The 20,196-nt window shown below is 47.3% G+C and overlaps 1 protein-coding gene across 3 annotated transcripts in view; it reads left to right on the top strand.

Moving 5' to 3' along the window:
- FBXL8 (F-box and leucine rich repeat protein 8) overlaps nucleotides 1–20,196 on the top strand; it is a 149,311-nt gene that overhangs the window by 50,576 nt on the left and 78,539 nt on the right. The window lies entirely within an intron of this gene.

The raw sequence follows: 20,196 nt of genomic DNA on the forward strand, positions 1-20,196 counted from the left end.
TTAAGAACCACTGGTGTAGTTTGTTCCACATTTAGGGGGCCCAAGTCTAAAGCCCAGCTTACATTTGGTTCCTTGCTTTGCCTCCACGATCTCTGACATCCAGGGTAGCAAGGGCAGAGTCAAAGATACTCAAGCGAAAGCTAGGAGTAACAGCTCTTCCTCTAATTGACATCTGTGCCTTTGGCTATCTGTCTGCTGTTTGTTTTCTGCTCTGGTGCAGAATTCATAACAAATAGAAACGTCTGTCTCCTACAAAAAGATCTCCCTTTCCCACCTAGGGGGACTATAAAGGGGAGGCAACTGTTACTTGTGGGCTGTGGGATCTCTTGGTGCTGCGCCTTGGGCTGTCTTCAGATCTATATCTTGTTGTGGCTTATGCTGCTGTCTTTGCTTGGGATTTGGCTTGTTAACTGTGTTTAGTGCTGTGTTCGGTTTAGTTACTTTTAGGGGCTCCCTTGCTTCTTCCTCTGAAGGATGCTGGCTGAGGTGCTCTTGGCTGTCCTCTGATTCACCCTTCTGCAGAACGCCTGGTCCTTAAGGTGCATCTTGTTCCCCTTTTCCTTTGTGAAGGGATCTTCCAAACTTGTGTGGCTCTAACATCTGGATTTTTGGATGATGAATAGACAGCTGAGTAGTTTTTTTTCAGGGCAGGGCAGCTTTTCTCTGTCGTGGCCCAGCTTAGTGTATAGGCTTCCGTGCTGTCCCTTCATCTTATGTCATCCTGTTGCTGTTTACTATTGTATCTGTTTTGTAACGTCCTGTTGTCTACCACTATTTCTCATGTGGCGGCTGTTCTGGGCTTTAGCTCCTCCAGTGATGTGGCCATCATCCTGTGGATTCCCTGGATCCACTCGAGAGAGAGGTTCACTGTTTTGGCTCTTCAGTTGGCATGACTTGGCTCTGACTGGGGTCCTTTGTCTCAGTTCCCCCTCTCCCTCTTTCTTGCTAAGGGCTATGTATTTTTTAGCTTTATGGTTACCCGAGGGGGTAGCTTGCTGCTTGGGTTTTATGCTATGTGTTTGTAGGGTCCCAGATGCTGTGCCTGGTTTGGTTCCTCTTGCACTTGGTGCATTTTTTTTATTTTTTTTTATTGACTAGCCTTAAGCAACAAAATCAGGACAGTTATCATGCCAACATGGCAAGCATGGCACGATGATTGGGTTACATAATCTGACAACCTCAATCCCACAAAATTGTCAAGAAACATATCCAGGATACAGAGGTTTGCCATTAATTACATGCGTACATTAATATCTCAAAAGAACAATTGATGGACAGAATGCAGAACAACATTAATATCTCAAAAAGAACAATTGATGGACAGCATGCAGAACAATATCATGCATTCACCCCAGTGCAGAGATCTGGGCTTAAATCCATTGTTTATTTGCTCACCATGCCATTCCAGTTTCAACCCAGCCATATGCAAGTCAGTCTTGACCCTGCGCCAAATGGGAACAGTCCAGCTCGAACTGCCAGGCCAGGTCCTCCCTGGACTGAAAACAAGCATTCTAGGACCGGTTTCGGGGTTTCACCCCTCAGCCAGGATAGCCTGACTCCAGTGGTATGGAGAGCACAGGAACCCCGTCTTGGGATACCCTTCCCACTCGGGTGACAAATGAAAAAAGAAGAATTGATGGACAGAATGCAGAACAGTGTCAGCATTCACCACAGTACAGAGATCTGGGCCTAAATCCATTGTTTTTTTGCTCAACATGCCATTCCAGTTTGAACCCCCAGCCATATGCAAGTCAGTCTTCACCCAGCGCCCAATGGGAACAGTCCAGCCCGAACTTCCAGGCCAGGTCCTCCCTGGACTCGAAACAAGCATCCTAGGTCCGGTTTCGGGGTTTCACCTCTCATCAGCCTGGATAGCATGACTCCAGTGGCATGGAGAGCACGGGAACCCCGTCTTGGGATACACGTCCCACTCGGATGACAAATGCAAAAAGAAGAATTGATGGACAGAATGCAGAACAAAGGCATGCATTCACCCCAGTACAGAGATCTGGGCCTAAATCCATTGTTTTTTGGGTCACCATGCCAATCCAGTTTGAACCCAGCAATATGCAAGTCAGTCTTGATCCTGCACCCAATAGGAACAGCCCTGCCCGAACTGTCAGGCCAGGACCTCTGTGGACTGGAAACAAGCATCCTAGGACCGTTCGGGTTTCACCCCTCATCAGCCAGGATAGCTTGACTCCAGTGGTATAGAGAGCACGGGACCTACGTCTGGGCAAACTCGTCCCACTTCGGGTGACAAATGCAAAAAAAGCAATTGATGGACAGAATGCAGAACAGTGTCATGCATTCACTCCAGTACAGAGATCTGGGCCTAAATCCATCGTTTTTTTGCTCTCCATGCCTTTCCAGTTTGAACCCAGCCATTTGCAAGTCAGTCTTGATCCTGCACCCAATAGGAACAGTCCTGCCGAACTGCCAGGCCAGGACCTCCGTGGACTGGAAACAAGCATCCTAGGACCGGTTCAGGTTTCACCCCATATCAGCCAGGGATAGCTTGACTCCAGTGGTATGGAGAGCACGGAAACTACATCTGGGCATACTCGTCCCACTTGGGGTGACAAATGCAAAAAAAACAATTGATGGACAGAATGCAGAACAGTGTCATGCATTCACCACAGTACAGAGATCTGGGCCTAAATCCATCGTTTTTTTGCTCACCATACCATTCCAGTTTGAACCCAGCCATATGCAAGTCAGTCTTGACCCTGTGCCCAATGGGAACAGTCCAGCCCAAACTGCCAGGCCAGGTCCTCCGTGGACTGGAAACAAGCGTCCTATGACTGGTTTCCGGGTTTCACCCCTCATCAGCCAGGTTAGCTTGACTTCAGTGGCATGAACAACACGAGACCCACGTCAGGGCATACCCGTCCCACTCGGGTGACAAATGCAAAAAGAGCAATTGATGGACAGAATGCACACAATGTCATGCATTCATCCCAGTACAGAGTTCTGGGCCTAAATCCATAGTTTTTTGTCTCACAATGCCATTCCAGTTTGAACCCAGCCATATGGAAGTCAGTCTTGATCCTGCACCCAGTAGGAACTGTCCTGCCCGAACTGCCAGGCCAGGACCTCCGTGGACTGGAAACAAGCATCCTAGGACCGGTTCGGGTTTCACCCCTCATCAGCCAGGATAGCTTGACTCCAGTGGTATGGAGAGCACGGGACCTACGTCTGGGCATACTCGTCCCACTTCGGGTGACAAATGCAAAAAGAGCAATTGATGGACAGAATGCACAACAATGTCATGCATTCATCCCAGTACAGAGTTCTGGGCCTAAATCCATAGTTTTTTTTTCTCACCATGCCATTCCAGTTTGAACCCAGTCATATGCAAGTCAGTCTTGACCCTGCGCCAAATGGAAACAGTCCAGCTCGAACTGCCAGGCCAGGTCCTCCATGGACTGAAAACAAGCATTCTAGGATCGTTTTCGGGGTTTCTCCCCTCATCAGCCAGGATAGCGTGACTCCAGTGGCATGGAGAGCACGGGAACCCCGTCTTGTGATACCCGTCCCACTCGGATGACATATGCAAAAAGAAGATTTGATGGATAGAATGCAGAACAATGGCAGTCATTCACCCCAGTACAGAGATCTGGACCTAAATCCAAAGTTTTTTTGCTCACCATGCCATTCCTGTTTGAACCCAGCCATATGCAAGTCAGTCTTGAGCCTGCGCCAAATGGGAACAGTCCAGCCTGAACTGCCAGGCCAGGTCCTCTTTGGACTGGAAACAAGCGTCCTAGGACCGGTTTCGGGGTTTCACCCCTCATCTGCCTGGAAAGCATGACTCCAGTGGCATGGAGAGCACGGGACTCGCGTCTTGGCATACCTGTCCCACTCAGGGTGACAAATGCAAAAAGAACAATTGATGGACAGAATGCAGAACAATGGCATTCATTCACCCCAGTACCGAGATCTGGGCCTAAATCCAAAGTTGTTTTGCTAACCTTGCCATTCCAGTTTGAACCCAGCCATATGCAAGACAGTCTTGATCCTGCACCCAGTGGGAACAGTCCTGCCCGAACTGCCAGGCTAGGTCCTCTCTGGACTGAAAACAAGCATCCTAGGACCGGTTCGGGTTTCACGCCTCATCAGCTAGGATAGCTTGACTCCAGTGGCATGGAGTGCACGGGACCCATGTATGGGCATACTCGTCCCACTCGGGGTGACAAATGCAAAATGAACAATTGTTGGACAGAATGCAAAACAATGTAATGCATTCACCACTGTAGAGATCTGAGCCTAAATCCATTGTGTTTTTGCTCACCATGCCATTCCAGTTTGAACCCAGCCATATGCAAGTCAGTCTTGACCCTGCGCCCAATGGGAACAGTCCAGCCCGAACTGCCAGGCCAGGACCTCCGTGGACTGGAAACAAGCATCCTAGGACCGGTTCGGGTTTCACCCCTCATCAGCCAGGATAGCTTGACTCCAGTGGCATGGAGAGCAAGGGACCCCGTCTGTGCATACCAGTCCCACTCGGGGTGACAAATGTAAAAAGAACAATTGATGGACAGAATGCAGAAGAATGCCATGCATTTACCCCAGTACAGATATCTGGGCCTAAATCCATAGTTTTTCAGTCTGGACTGTTCCCATGAGGCACAGGGTTAGGCTGATTTGCATATAGCTGGGTGTGAACTGAGGTGGCGAAGTGAGCTAAAGAAGGATGATGGGTTCAACCCAGATCTGTGACTGTGGGTGAGTGTCTGAAAAGTTTTAGCGCTCCGTCCATCATCTCCTTGTGTTTGCTTTGTTTTCCCTAAGTTGGCAGGGTATACCCAGACGTGGGTCCCTTGCTCACTTTGCCACTGGATTCAAGCTAGCCTGGTTTATGAAGGGTGTTACGCAGAAACCGGTCCCAGAATGCTTGTTTCTGGGAAGACCTGGCTTGGCAGTTCGGGCTGGACTGTTCCCATGAGGCCCAGGGTCCAGGCTGATTTGCATATATCTTGGTCTGAACTGAGGTGGCAAAGTGAGCTAAGGAATGAAGATGGATTCAACCTAGATCTGTGACTGGGGGTGAGTGTCTGAAAAGTTTTCAGCGCTCCGTCCATCATCTCCTTGTGTTTACATTAATATCTCAACCCCACCTAGAGCAGTTATATAACATCAATCTAGTACATAACAATCGAACAGTTAGGTGCATCAGAGGAGCTAGCATATGACACATGACATCACTGCAAGAGGGACACATCTGGTAGTCCAAATTCAATGTTGCCAGATACGATCTCAATGGATCCCAAAAATCTTGTAAACGGGCCGCCGGTGATAACGTTTCTGCATATGTGCCAGACCATTCCTCACAGAAGGACATGTCCTCAGCCAGTCCTGAAACTTCGGGGTAAGGCTGCTACCCAATCTCATGGCCACTCTAAGTTTCCCCAAAAGCAAACCAGGCAGTGAATATTCAACATTGGAATCTCTTTGACATAGCCCAACAACATTATAGTGGGAGTGAGTCGATAGGCGTGTTCTGACATTTTGAGTAGCACTGTCATGACTTGAGTCCAAAAAATAGACACTGCTGGGTAGGTCCATGCTAAATGGAAAACAATACATTCCATAGTACCACAGCACTTGCATTTAGTGTCAATGTCTGGATAATAACGTGCAAGAGCTAGTGGTGAAAAGTACACTCTATGTAGAAACATATAATGAATCATTCAATACCTGCCGTTGGATGATATCTCCTTTGTTTGTTGGCAGGCAAACTACCCACGCCCGGTGAGTCCTAGGAGACTCTGGAATCAAGCAGTCCATTACTGCAGTGTACAGTCTTGAAATAAGTCTATACTGTTGTGGGTTAGTAAGTAGAATGGTCAACACCGTCCATTCAAGGGGCTCCTCTGGGAACATTTCAAAGAGGCATCGAGCTTCGTGTGAGAGGTTGCCATAAGTAAGAACATCTAGAATAGTGGCTGGTGAGACACCCACATACTCTTGCTATGGTTTGAACTTGTGTCCTAGAAATAAATCACCTAGTGTTGTGATGTCTCTTCCCCATTGACTGTACATTTTCAGGGGTGCTATCCAGTTGTAGCATGTGGTAGTTCCTAATGGGTATTTGCGGGGAGCATGGGAGGGATACATTCTACAGAGCAGCTAGCCTGTTCAGGCCCAAATGGTGCAATGCACCGTGTGGATTTCTTGGGTTGGTCTGGGGAGCTGAGTGAAAGAGGCCGCCAGTAGAAGGGCAGGGGACACCAGACGTCACTCAATAACAACATGGGAGCCTGTCTGCTGTTATGGAACCAGTGGGGAATAAATTGTACTTGTACCACTAAATATTATGCTTCAGAGTATAGGGCTCCAAACCCACCCTTATGGTATGGAAGCTGTAAGGTGTGCCAGCCAATCCTAGGCTGCCTGCCTGTACATGACAACTTTATCATGAGAGACCGCAATTGAGTGAAAAAAGCATTGTTTAAAGGCACCTAAATAGATATAATAGTTTAGGTCTTCCTCCAGCCCTCGCCCGCCAGGCATCATGGCAGATTCTGGCTGTGTCCGCTTTTAGTTGGGTTGCTGGTAGTCATTTGATGTCCCATGGCCGGCCGATGACATGAACCAGGCTGGGGTAATTTCCAGGATATTTGGTCCAGCTGGCGGAGCAAAGGTGGAATGCAGCCATCTTGGTACAGTCACAAATCACGGTTCCCCGAATTGGTGTATTTGAGGCTGCTTGCTATCATGTTTGGAGTTTAGTGAGTGCCTTTTGCAGCTGCTTTGGCCCTTGCGGAACCTGTCTGCAACGGCGTTCCTTGAGGCCGCCTCTTGTGGGGGGGTGTTGGAGATGGCCCTTTTTGCAGGGTTATCCCTAAACTTTTTGCTTCTTCCTCCTATTTTTTCCTGACCTGCTGTTGATGGTTTTAGGACTCTGGGCACTTTACCACTGCCAATCAGTGCTAAAGTGCATATGCTCTCTGTGTAAAACGTGTTATGGATTGGTGTTTCCATGATTGGCCTATTTGATTTATGTGTCAGTCCCTAGTAAAGTGCACTGCGCGTGCCAGGGCCCCTAAATCAAAATGCTGTTGGTGGGCTGCAGCACTGGATTGTGCCACCCACGCAAACAGCCCGTAAAGTGTAACTCTGGCCTGCCATTGCAGAGCCTGTGTGCAGTCTGGGACTGCCATGCCGACTTGGCAAGGGCACCCACTTGCCAGTCCCTAAACCTTCCCTTTTCTACATGTTAGTCAGTCTTAAGGTAGGCCCAATGTTCCCCTGTGGGCAGAGTGCATTGTATGTAAAAGGCAGGACATGCCCTGGTGTGTGTGTGGCATGTCCTGATAGTGAATTACAGCCAATTTCGTTTTTCACTATTGCAAGGCTATCTGTTCCCATAGGCCAGAATGGGCAGTTTGATTATAACATCTTATACTCCTAAATGACCCAGGAAACATCGTAGAAATTCGAGTTTAGTATGCATGAACTCAGAATGTTAAAATGCATCTTTTAGTGAAGTTGGTTTTAACATTCTGTGTTGGAAAATACCACTTTTAGAAAGTAGGTATTTTCTTACCTAACCATCCAGCCTGCCTCTGCTAGCTTGTGTATTGTCCGTCTGGTTTGCGAGTGACAGAGGCTGGGGAGACTCCAGGAGACAGGGTCTGCATGTAGAGTGGTGGGAGGAGTAGCACCTGGGCCTGAATAGGGCTGTGCCTGCCTTCCACAATGCTGGCTCCACCTCCTGTGGTGCGTCTGATGACCCTGACCCACACTGACAAAGGAAGAAGGTGCACACTGGCAGAATGCGCCCAGAACTGGTTTGAACTAGGTACAGGACCTTCTGCTTTCAGAGGACAAAGGATTTGCTAGTATAAGTATTGGGGCCCAGACCCCAATACTTTAGAGCTCTTGGATCAGGAAGACTGCCAAGATGAAGAGCTGGAGAAGCTGTGAGGAGGAACTACCACTTTGCTGTGTGCTTTGCTGTGTTGGCCTGCAGTGGCTGCATCTGTCTTGGGCAGTGAAAGGACTGGACTGAACTTTTGTGAGTTTCTCCAAGGGCTTGTGGTAGAGCTTGCCCCCTGTACAAGAAGTCTCAGGAACAGCAAAGACTTCAATCTCGACGACACCGCTGCCGACTCCGTGTCCTGAAGGCACCGCACGAGACCGCCGCAACACCGCACCGCGACCCTGGTCTCACCGACGACGCCATCTGACGTCGCCGCCGAGCCGCTGCTCCCACCGCAACCTGAGGGCACCGCACGCTGCACGGCTGCACTTCGCACCGCCTGTCGCCTGCCGACGCCAGCGCTCCTGACTTCAACAAAGAGGATTTCGATCTGCAACGCGTGTGACTTCGAGGACCCGACGACTCCTACACCGACCTTCGGAACTGACGCCTGCGGACGCCGTGTTTTTGGAAGCTCAACGAGAAGTCATTGACGCCCTGCATTTCTGAAAGGTACTGTTTGTGGGTCTTCCCGACACTTTAGCTGGCCCGCAACGCCACGGTCAGCCAGAACTGTTTGGATTTGTTTGCTCACAAGGCTGTGATAGCCCCAGACGGAGCTATCGACATCAAGGAACTGTTGTTCAAGGTTATTTTGATATCTGAATATTTGTAAGTACTGTATTGTGGATTTTTCTTGTTTTGTTCTTGTTTCAAGTATATAAAAATATTGGATATTTTTCTAAACTGGTGTGGTGTCCTTTTGTAGTGCTTACACTATATTACTGTTGGTTATGCGCAAATGCTTTACACACTGCCTCTAAGATAAGCCTGACTGCTCGTGCCAAGCTACCAAGGGGGTGAGCAGGGATTATTTTAGGAGTATAACTCCCTTATCCTGAGTAGGAAGAAGGGTCCCTATTTGGACAAAGGTGCAAGCCCTTGCCAACTAGAGACACCCATTTTTAACAGGGTGTCGCATCATTAACCTCCCTTTGGTTTGTCGCTTCTCTTGGAGTCTTGCCTGTGGCTTTCAGCACACACCTGGGTTGCCTTTGTGCCTTCAGTTGGAGTGGCACAGTGGTGACATTTTTTTTGCAGTTTAATAGCGCAAACTCGACCTGAACATATTGGAGCACTTTAGATGAGCGCCAGTTGCATTACTACAAGGACACGTTCATTTATTTCTAACTGTAGCACTATTGGCAGAGTTCACGAGAAATCATATCAAATAATATGTGTTATGCTGCAGAACCTGCAGAGGGGACATTATTCTGGCAGACGCCGATACAATATTAAGGCGATCATTGTAGTCTTTAGAATGAAAATCAAGGTTTCTGCTAGAGGTATATCAGGTGCTTCCCTGTGACCCGCTTTAGGCATTCTCTGCTACGCTTGGAGCGTGGCGCAGCTGAAGTTGCAAAGTTAATTAAAACGATGTGTGGCTCACTGTTACAGTTGCTCCTTACACTCAGTTAGGCAGCGCCCTTCCGTACCACATAAGCACACGCCCGCAATTAACTTTATGCCAATGTAGATCAGGCTCGATGTCACTGCATGCGCTTTCCTTTCCTTGCACCTCCACCTTCACTTTCTCCGTCTGAGGTTTTTAAACTGCTACTGTGTGAGCGCCTCTTCCTTCTCCCCAGTGCAGCACTGCCTCACTTTATCGCACCTTCAGCATTAAAACAGTGAGGCGGCTACTTTCGCGTTTCGAAAAACAAATGTATTTTTAACCCCCACATTCATATGAGTCTGAAGTCCTGGCACTGATGTGATGCAACTTGATATGTGCAGTGCCCATGACGCCCGCAATGAACTTTGAAGGGAACAGTTAAGTGTCCTTTTACAACTATGACAGATAAACTGCAGCGACGACGCTGAGGCACCGTTGCAGCTTAAAAAAAAATGCACACAACGGGCTAAATTAAACCCGAAAAATAGGCACTGGCCAATTGAGCATTTTCTCACACAAATGGGAAAGATATCGCCCATTTTTTAGAGGAATTGCCCAATCTATCACACGTCTGGTATGAAAAAGGGAGTTTGAATCCACTCAACTCACCAATGGAAATGTGCGCAGCCGGCAATAGCAGCGATGATAGCCCGCGCTATCTGCAGCCAAAATGACGCCGTATTAGACACAGTCCGTCAGCAGGCAGACAAGTTCTCTTCCAATATTTCAGTGCTATCTATATGCAAGCTGGGCAAAATAACACTCTAGCTGTGCTATGGCGGGCGCTATGGCAGTGCTTTAATTTTACCTGAAATGTAGAATTGCCTCGCTCGCGACAGTCTCGAAGTTCAACTGCTTGCTGAGACTGAGTGATGTTTCACTCCTCAGCCAATCACTGGCTAGAGCCCAGTGAAGTCATGGGCTGCTAGCCAATCAGAGGCCTCCAAAGGCTGTCGGCAAGTTTTAATGATTGGCTGTGAGCTCCAGAGTGCCCACAGCCTATTTTATTTACGTGATTTAATGTCTACTTGTACGTCGGACAAAATAGACATTGAATCTTCTTACCCTTCAATAAAAACAACATGGTTCGGGTGTCGGGCGATATGATTCCCCCACCCCTGTATCAGAGCGCTTTACATCATATATCGTGAAGCAAATAGTTATACAGTGTTACGATAGACAAAATTGTCTTGTGTCGAATCTTGTTCCACAGTCTTTGGAATGAGGCTAAAAGGGAAGGGGAACTGGCGATTGAAAGACTTCTTGTTGAGGAGTCTAGGTTCTGCGCTTAGCAGAATTCCTTTGGTGAAAGTGTTCTGTCACATTGTGCGACATCTCTCACTTCGGGTGTGATCTGTTGAGGAAGAGGTCTTTGAGCTGGCTTTTAAAGTTTATGAAGGAGGGGTTGGTCCTCATGTGAACTGGTATGGAGTTCCTGATTTTGGGTGCATTTCCCGAGAAGGAGCGAGACAGGGTTTTTTGTTTGCGGGCTTTCGGTGGAATGAGAAGAAGGGTATTGGTGCTCCTGAGGTTCCTCGTTTGTCCTGCCTTTTTGAGTTTGGAAGCCAGGTAGGCCAGTTGTCCGGTGTGAAGAGCTTTGTATGTGAGACAGGCAGTTCTGAAGTTGGCACGCATTTCGATTGGTAGCCATTTTAGTTCTCTTAGGGAGGGAGAGATGTGGTCGTATTTCTTTGCTCCTGTAATCATCCTGGCAACTGCATTTAGGGTTACTTGGAAGGGAGCTAGGTGAGAATTTGGCATGCCCGTGAGAGTTGTGTTCCCGTCGTCCAATCTGGACAGCACCAGAGATTGAGTGGCTCGTTTAAGGTCGTTGGGGGGGATGAAGGGTTTTATTTTGTTGAGTAATTTTATGTTCTAGAATGCGCTCTTTGCTGAGTTATTGATATGTTTGTCCATGTTTAGGCTTGCATCCAGTGTGATACCCAGAGATTTTACAGAGTCTGCCTGGGTGAGTGTCAAGTATTCCTGTCATGCAAGGGGAGGAAAACGGTAACCAGCGAAAACGGACTACATCTCCCAGGATGCTTAGCGGTTGAGAGGTTATGTAAACAGGAGAGCTGTTACATAACTCAAGGAAAACACGCCCTTATGTAAACAGGAGAGCTGTTACATAACTCAAGGAAAACACGCCCTTATGTAAACAGGAGAGCTGTTACATAACTCAAGGAAAACACGCCCTATAAAGGGAGGAACCGGGAGGTACAACGCTGTCGGATATTGTGTTTACACCGACGTACCTGCTTCGTGAGGAGCAGTGTTCCGGAGTGGTGCTCCAGTAAGGCAAGAACGGAGGTAGGTCGAGTCGTTACTCCCTGGGCCGTGTCTTGCCCCATCGTCACCTGTGAAGGACCCGGAAGCTCTACCGGTCAACCATTGAGCTTCGCTTTTTGACTCGGCTGAGTCAAAGCGCAGTGGCGCTTTTGCTGGTTGGAGTCGTAACTCCCAGCCTGACCAGAGATACAGGGACTGCCAGCTGTAACGCACACCAGGAGGTGTTTGCCGCGTTACAGACTCGGAAGTCCACAGGATCGATCGAGCGGCTGCTCTCGGTTCAGTCTTCTTGCTTTTTGATTGGGGTATCGGTGACGCACCACCAGGAGGTGACTCCGCGTCCCGGTGCAGTCTGAGGAAGAGGTTGAGCGGCTGCTCCCTTCAGGTAGAGACCCCGGCTGGGTGTTTCCCTGACTCCTCGATTCTCCCCAACACTCTTCGTGCCCCTCACAGCCTACCGATTGGCATTGTCGGCCATTTCATTTCTGCCCTCTGTTGGCATACGCCGGGATCGGCGTATATGCAGAGGACGGTTAGGACCATCCGTGCTGTGGGCTGGTAACGTACTTAGCCTGGAGGATTCCAGTGACTATAACTTTTGTTTATTCTTTGTATTATTTTTGCCTTCATTAAAATAACTAACCCTTCACAAGTGGTTGCGTCCTCATTATCGTGTCTGTTAAACGATCCTGAGACGTTCAGGGCGTTACAGTGAGCTTGCAATTAAGAGCATCAATGGATTTTAGCCATTCTATGGCTAGTGGGGTCTGCTCCTTGTTGGAAATGAAAAGGATTTCCATTTTGTCTTGGTTGAGTTTAAGGTAGTTGTGGGATAACCAGTGTTGGACTTCTCGAAGGGTGTTGTTTAGTTTTTGTATGTCTCCTAGTGAGGATGTTTCTAGGTAGATCTGGGTATCATCTGCATTGATGTGGAAGGGGATGTTGGATTTTTTGAGTATGGAGGTGAGGGGGTTCCATGTAGATGATGGGGAGAGAACCGATTCTTGTGGGACTCCCCTGGTTATGGGGAGAAGGACAGACGTGAAGTTGTTAATTTTTATTCTTTGTGAGCGGGTCTGAAGGAAGGAGGTAAACCATTGTAGGACCACCTCATCTGCACCAATTCTTTCTCGGAGTGCATTTATGAGCAGATTGTGGTCAACCATGTCAAAGGCTGCCGATAGGTCAAGGAGTATGAGTAAGCAGCCACGATCTACATCGACTGATTTGTAGACATCATCTAAGATGTTCAGGATCCCTGTCTCTGTGCTGCAGCCTTTTCTGAAGCCTGATTGGTGAGTATCCAGAAGATTGTTGCTGTCAATATGTTGGTTAAGTCCTTTTTGATAGGAGAGGGAGATTGGAGACCGGCCTGAAGTTGTTGGGGTTGCTTGGGTCCGAGCCCATTTCTTTTAATAATGGCTTGACTTGGCCCATCTTTAGACAGTCTGGCATGATTCCAGTACTCAGGGAGCTATTTATGATCTGGGTCCAGAAGGGGGCTACGGTAAAGTTGAGTTTTTGAGCCAGTTGGATGGGAATTGGATCCGCTATGTGTGAGGAGGGTTTGGACCTGATAATCATTTCCGTGATGTGTGCTTTGGCGATGTGGTTGAATGTTTTCCAGCTGCACAGAGGGTGCCGAGGGGGGCATTTCATTCAATGCTGGGAGGCAGATTGTCGTTAGTTGCCAGGAGGTGTTCGTCAAGGGAGCATTCGATCTTGGTGATTTTATCGTGAAAGAAATTAGCAAAGGTGTCACATAGTTCTTTGGAAGCCTGTATGGTTGATGTGGGAGGTTTGGCTGTTTGTTTTTTGATGAGTTTGAATAGTTCTTTTGGATGATTTTTAGCGCTGTCTAGTGCACTACGGAAGAAGGTGGATTTTTCATTCTTGATATGCTTATTGTATTTCCTCCATTCTGATTTGCGTTGGTCAAGGAGGGTTGAGGATGGTTGTTCCTCCAGAGTCGTTCCGCCACACTGAGATATCTTCTTTCAGAGTTTAGGTCTGTATTGAACCAGTTTCTCGATGGGTTGTTCCTGACTCTTTTTTGCTTCAGGGGGGCTATTTGGTCTAGTATGGTTGTCATTGTTGTGTTGTAGTGAGTAGTAAGCTCAGTTGCCGATAGGTCGTTCGAGTTGAGTGGGGGGGGTAGTGTTCTTACCCTTTCTTCCAGGTGAGCAAGGGGAATCTGTCTTAGATATCCTGCCCAATGAAGGGTATCCTGTGGAGGGGTAGGGAAGTGGGACGGATGGTTAAGTGAAATAGAATGATGTGTCTGACCAGTCGACAGGGAGGATGTGGTCGATAGTAACTGTATCTTTCCGAGCTATAATGGCATCCAGGATTGAGCCTCTATTGTGCGTTGTTGGGTAAGGTTATTTTTGAGAAGAAGATCGTTTAGGGATTGGATCAGAGTGTTATTTGCAGCAGTCCAATGTAGGTTAAGGTCCCCTTATATTATGGTGTCGAAGTCTAGGAGAGAGCAGTGTGATATCAGATCAGAGAGTTGCTCTCCGAAAGAGGGAGTGCTGCCCGGCTGGTGGTAGAGGAGATGGTAGCGAATCGTTTTGTTGTCCTTCGTCTTAATGGTGGAGGATAGATATTCAAATGTGGTGTAGGAGAGAGAGTTGATTTCGGTTATGGAGATGTTGCTCTTTTGGATGATTGCAATACCCATGCCACAGTGGTTCTCTCTGTCTTTGTTTATGATTGAGAACCCGAGGGGCACAAGCATGTCAAGGATAGGTAAAGAGGATTCTTTCAGACAAGTTTCTGTGATGAACGTGATATCAATGTCATGAGTTAGAAAGTTTTCCGCCAGTTCTGTTGCATGTTTGGTCGCAGATCTGCAGTTTATAAGCATGCAGTGGGTTGTTGTCTTGTTGACCGGTTTCTTTGGAGGGGGGTCATGGGTATGTTCGTGAGGAGGGCCAGTGGCCTCTGTTCTTGGTGTGGTCTGGTCTCTCATAACCCGTGAGTGATTACCTGGATCATGTAGTTGGGGTTGTTAGCTGTGAAGGAGTCATAGGAGTTAGCAAGAACAGTCGCCTCTTCCATGGACATTGCGGCACTTGTTCTTTTGGGTCTCTGAGGCTGGTTAATGAGGGCGATTGAGATCCAGTTGTGTGTCCACGGATTGTGAGGGCTTGGGTGTTTTTTGTTCAGGACAGTAGGAGGGGAGTGTAAGCGTTGGATAGGCTCCAGATGCGTGGTGATGTTCGATAGTATTTTGTTTAGGCCCTGTGTTATAATCTCAAGTTGGCTTTCCACTCGAGAGAGTCTTAGAGACATATTCAGTGAGTCGGGCGGGTTTAGATTCAAGATGCCTTGTGAAGGATAGTCTGGGTGGTGTGAGCCTGTTGGTGAGAGGGTGAGTTATTATATCATTGGCACCTGTGTTGCTCCTGTGGTTGGCAAAGGGCATATGGAGGGAGTGCTCATGCTGCGTTTTAAATAACGGTTTATTGCGTACTGTTGCCTGGTGAGAGTTGGGAAACTTTGATCGTGTCTTGGTTCCCCTGGATGTCTGTAAGGATGAATTTCTGGGAAAGGGGAGGGAGGGGGAAGGTGTCTGTGGTGGGGCGGTGAGTTTTAGAAGAGACCCATCTTGGAGATGCTCTGGTTGAGAGGGAGGCGTTGGAGGGAGTGGGATTCGTTTTGGTGGAGTGCATCTGGAGTAAGCTTTGTGAATTCGCGTGGGTGGATGGTATGTTAGGGGAAAGGGGGATCAGTGGTAAGGGGTTGAGTAAGTGATTATATTGTAAGTGAGTGATGACATTCCGTAGCATGTGGAATAGGGAGTCAAATGAGTCTAGGTTGGTGTTGTTGGCTTGAATCAGGACTATTCCGTTACTGTAGATGGTGGCAGAGGTATTGCCGCTGCGCGAAGGGTGTTTCTCGTTAGAGATCGTCAGTTTGCAGCTGAGAGGGGTGCTAGTTGTTTTGGATATGTGGAGGTGGGATCTAAGTATGGTGTTCCATTTTGCGGGTCATTGGGTGTGGAAGATGAGATCCATTTTCTTTTGTCCTTTGGAGGTGCAGTGGTATATATCAGCGATGAGAGTTTCCGGGAATTGTCTAATCAAACTATGTTTGAAGTTTCTTTTTGCTTTGAGTGAGAGATTAGGTGGGAAGATGATGGAGAAAGAGTTAGGGCCGTGGGTTTTCAAGCATTTCGTAGGGGGGCGGTGGGAGGTCGATGAGTTGAGAGGCATCTTGCCTCAGTGGGTGTCTTGATGTAGTTTGCGCACAATTGCACCGGTTTCCACTGGGAGATCTCTGCTAGTGGGGTCTCCCCAGGGTGGGAGAGAAGAGCAGCCGCAGGGGGATGGATCCCCGTCTTGCTGGTGTCTGGCATTAGTATTATATAAATACAATGGTTCTGTCGGGAATTTCTAATTTCTTTTAGAAAGTTCAAAAAATATTCATTACATGTAACAGATATCAGATAAATGAGGAAAAAAGCACACACCAATAAAAAGTTTGCAATTTGGTAATTTAAGGGAATAAAGTATTATGGGCTGTCGTAATACATAAGTTTAAAAAAGCAAAATATTGGTGACTTGTGGTGATAAAGTGACATGTGATGATAAATAGTATATACAATATATTTCAAATGTGGTAAAAGTGAATAAGTAGAATAGAAAGGTACATTATTTCTGGATATGTCTTTATGGTTTTTCACATATGCTACAAGATCCTATGTGAATTAATCTGTGATCAGAAGCATTGTGTAGACATATAAGGGTGCGTTGATGTTTCGACCCCGTATACTGCGCAAAATATAATAAGTGTCACAGCGGGTCTTCCTCAGGACAGTGCAGATGGGTATACAGCCCAAGCGCAGATTTTGGTTAATATCTGTGGGCGAGAAGGTTTTCTCAGTCAAAGTTGTAGTCCTGGTGAATCAGGAGGAGGCCTTGAAGATTTTTGAGGTAAAAGGATGATGTCTTCAATAAATTTGGGGTTTTAAGCCAGTCGCATCATTTACGCGATCTCTGGTTCAGCACGTCTTGTCAGCTCTCAGTCCGGACTGCAGATATTAACCAAAATCTGCGCTTGGGCTGTATACCCATCTGCACTGTCCTGAGGAAGAGCCGCCGTGACGCTTATTATATTTTGCGCAGTACACGGGGTCGAAACGTCAACGCACCCTTATATGTCTACACAATGCTTCTGATCACAGATTAATTCACGTAGGATCTTGTAGCATATGTGAAAAACCATAAAGACATATCAAGAAATAATGTACCTTTCTATTCTACTTATTCACTTTTACCGCATTTGAAATATATTGTATATACTATTTATCATCACATGTCACTTTATCACCACAAGTCACCAATATTTTGCTCTTTTAAACTTATGTATTACGACAGCCCATAATACTTTATTCCCTTAAATTACCAAATTGCTAACTTTTTATTGGTGTGTGCTTTTTTCCTCATTTTTTTCCTTTTTTTTCCTCATTTATCTGATATCTGTTACATGTAATGAATATTTTTTGAACATTCTAAAAGAAATTAGAAATTCCCGACAGAACCATTGTATTTATATAATACGCCCACCCAGGTTCTGAGGGACACCGGGTCACCCCATTATTTTTGCTCAACGGCGTCTAGTATTAGAGCAATCCCATCCGGCATTGTAGCAAGTCGTGTTTCGCAGCGGGCACAACTCGTCAGGCCTGGTGAGTAGGTATCACTCTAGCCTGAATTCTGTTGGCAAGCTAGGAAACGGACGGGTGTGTGCCTGGGATTATGATAGGATTTTCACAGATTCGTGAACCCACATCCCATAGCTCCTTTTGGGTGTTCCTTCTTGGCGGCCATCTTGCGTCTCTCTTGTTGCAGCAGTGTCAAACGCCATGACTCTGATTGAATATACTGAGATCTGAATCATGGGCGCCATCTTAGGGACAGGCAGTGCTCTCTTGAAGATCGTCGTGACGGTGAAATTGGCCTTGCGAAGAAGTGCTCCTTCTTATCATTAGGCACCACATCAGTACTAAACCATGCACGACAATAGCCAGTTGTAAACGATCAAATCCCTTGTTCAATGCGCCAAGATCTGGTACACGGGCACCATTTTAAGGTCAGGCATTGCACCCATGAAGATGCCGTGTTGAAATGATCAGCTTTGCAGTAACTTACTCTTTGTCTATATCAGGCACCACGTCCGCTATAATCCATGGAAGTCAATAGCCAGTTGTAGGCGATCGTGTCCTTTGTTAAATACGACAATATCTAGTACAAGGGCGCCATTTTAAGGTCAGGCACTGCACCCATGAGAAACGCTCTGTTGAAGAGATCGGCTTTGCAGTGACTTGCTCCTTAGACCTATCAGGCACTGCCTCAGTATTAGTTGCTCAGTTTATCAGCAGTTTTACCGTGCAGTTATGCAGGAGAGGTTGGGGTGCTCCCTGTATTTCGTAAATCGCCGCCATCTTAGGGTCAGGCCATTTAAACTAATGGTCGCTGAGGATTAGAGCCATTATGCAGAGTTGCTGCAGATATTGTACCTTATTGGAGCCGAAATGAGGCCGTTTGGATCCGCAGTCGGTCCCAGTAACTCTGGTATGCAGATTCTGCTCTCAACTAAGAGACTGGATCGTGTAGCCGTAGACAGTATGTCTCCATTCAGGACATCTCCGGCAGTATGTCTCCATACATCTTCCACGTTGGGGGTTGGCTCAGTCCACTCGGCCATGCTACAAGCTAGGCACCACCAGGACGAACCGGTCACAGCTTCAAGTTCCTCTCAGCTAAGCCACTGTACCCACAGGACACTTCACACGGCCGTGGGGGAGTCTGGCCCCAATGACCTCTGGGACGGGTCAGCGGACTTCCGGCCACCCCGTATCCTAATCTGGCGACAAGAGTGAAGTCTCCGTTACACAGGTAACATCACCTTCGGTTCCGGTCTAGGCGGTGGGATGATGGTGGGGGATGGAACGGGCAATCAGGGATATTTATCAAAAGAGATCCCAGCCCTCTGGAGCTCACAGGGCAGCTCCCTCTCGATCGGCCATCTTAGGTTCATCTTAGGTCCTAAGTGGGAAGGGTATGCCCAGTTGGGGTCCCGTGTTGACTACACAACTGGATTCAAGCTAGCCTGGCTGATGAAGGGTGAAGCCCTGAAACTGGTCCCAGGATGCTTGTTTCCGGTCCAGGGGGACCTGGCTTGGCAGTTCGGGCTGGACTGTTCCAACAAGGTACAGGGTCAAGACTGATTTACATATGGCTGGGTCCAAACTGGGGTGGTGTGGTGAGCAAAAGAATGATAGATTAAACCCAGATCCTTGTGACTGGGGTGAATGTGAGCATTGTCCAGCATTCCGTCCATCAATTGTTTCTTTTGCATATGTCGCGCTAAGTGGGAAGGGTATGCCCAGATGTGGGTCCCATGTTCACTACACCACTGGATTCAAGCTAGTCTGGCTGATGAAGGGTGATGCCCTGAAACCGGTCCCAGGATGCTTGTTTCCGGTCCAGGGAGGACCTGACTTGGCAGTTCAGGCTGGGCTGTTCCCACAAGAAACAGGGTCAAGACTGATTTGCATATGACTGGGTCCAAACTGGGATGGTGTGGTGAGCAAAAGAATGATGGATTAAACCCAAATCCATGTGACTGGCGGTGAATGTTTGCATTGTCCAGCATTCCATCCATCAGTTTTTTTTTCCATACTGCTCTTCGTTCTGGGCATCGTACATTACTTCAGGCATTGATGGGCTGTTTGGAGATTGGGTAATGGGCATGCTGCCTCTGGTACAGCCTCAATAACGTAAGGACTAATGGAATGTTGCAATTTCTGATCATCTTCATTACTCCTATTATCATTTCCTCATCCCAGTACTTAAGGCCCACCCTGCTGTGTCTTCATCACCGACTGAGATTCCCAGGGCCTGGTGGTGTTAAGTGCGATGTAGCTCTTTTTTATGGTCTCTCCTGCTCGTGAGGTACTGGTGGTTTGGTAGACGAGATGATACATACTTCTTTTGTTGCAGCTAAGTCATGTGGTGCCTATGGGAAGGCGGGCTCACCTCAGTGATGTAAGTACCGGGACGAAGAATGGTAGCTGGTGTAATAAAGACTACCAGTAAGTAATTAGCACAGTTCGGAACAGTCTACATCAACTGTTCTTAACCTGGGGTCTGCGGACCACTGGGGTTCTGATTTGTTTACTCAGAAGGTCCCCAACTGTTTAGAAAATAAATAATATTAGCAGATTATTCAAGCCCAAATGCATAAATAAGCAAAATTGAAAAATTGAGATACACAAATACAGCACTCGTATGCACCGACAAAAACAGAGCACATATTTGGAGCAAAAAGGACAAAGTGATATGTTGGAGTCAGTCTAACACATCTTGTCATCTTTTAGAAGTAAAATAAAATGTTGAAACTCTCCAGCATTCCTACTAAAATATAATTTAGACTTTTGCATGTTTTTGTTTCGTGAATTAAACAAAATATTTAATAACTTGTGTATTTGTTTGAGGTATACTTGTTTCTG

Source organism: Triturus cristatus, chromosome 12, assembly GCF_964204655.1.
Source record: "Triturus cristatus chromosome 12, aTriCri1.1, whole genome shotgun sequence".
In the NCBI taxonomy this organism is placed as follows: domain Eukaryota; kingdom Metazoa; phylum Chordata; class Amphibia; order Caudata; family Salamandridae; genus Triturus; species Triturus cristatus.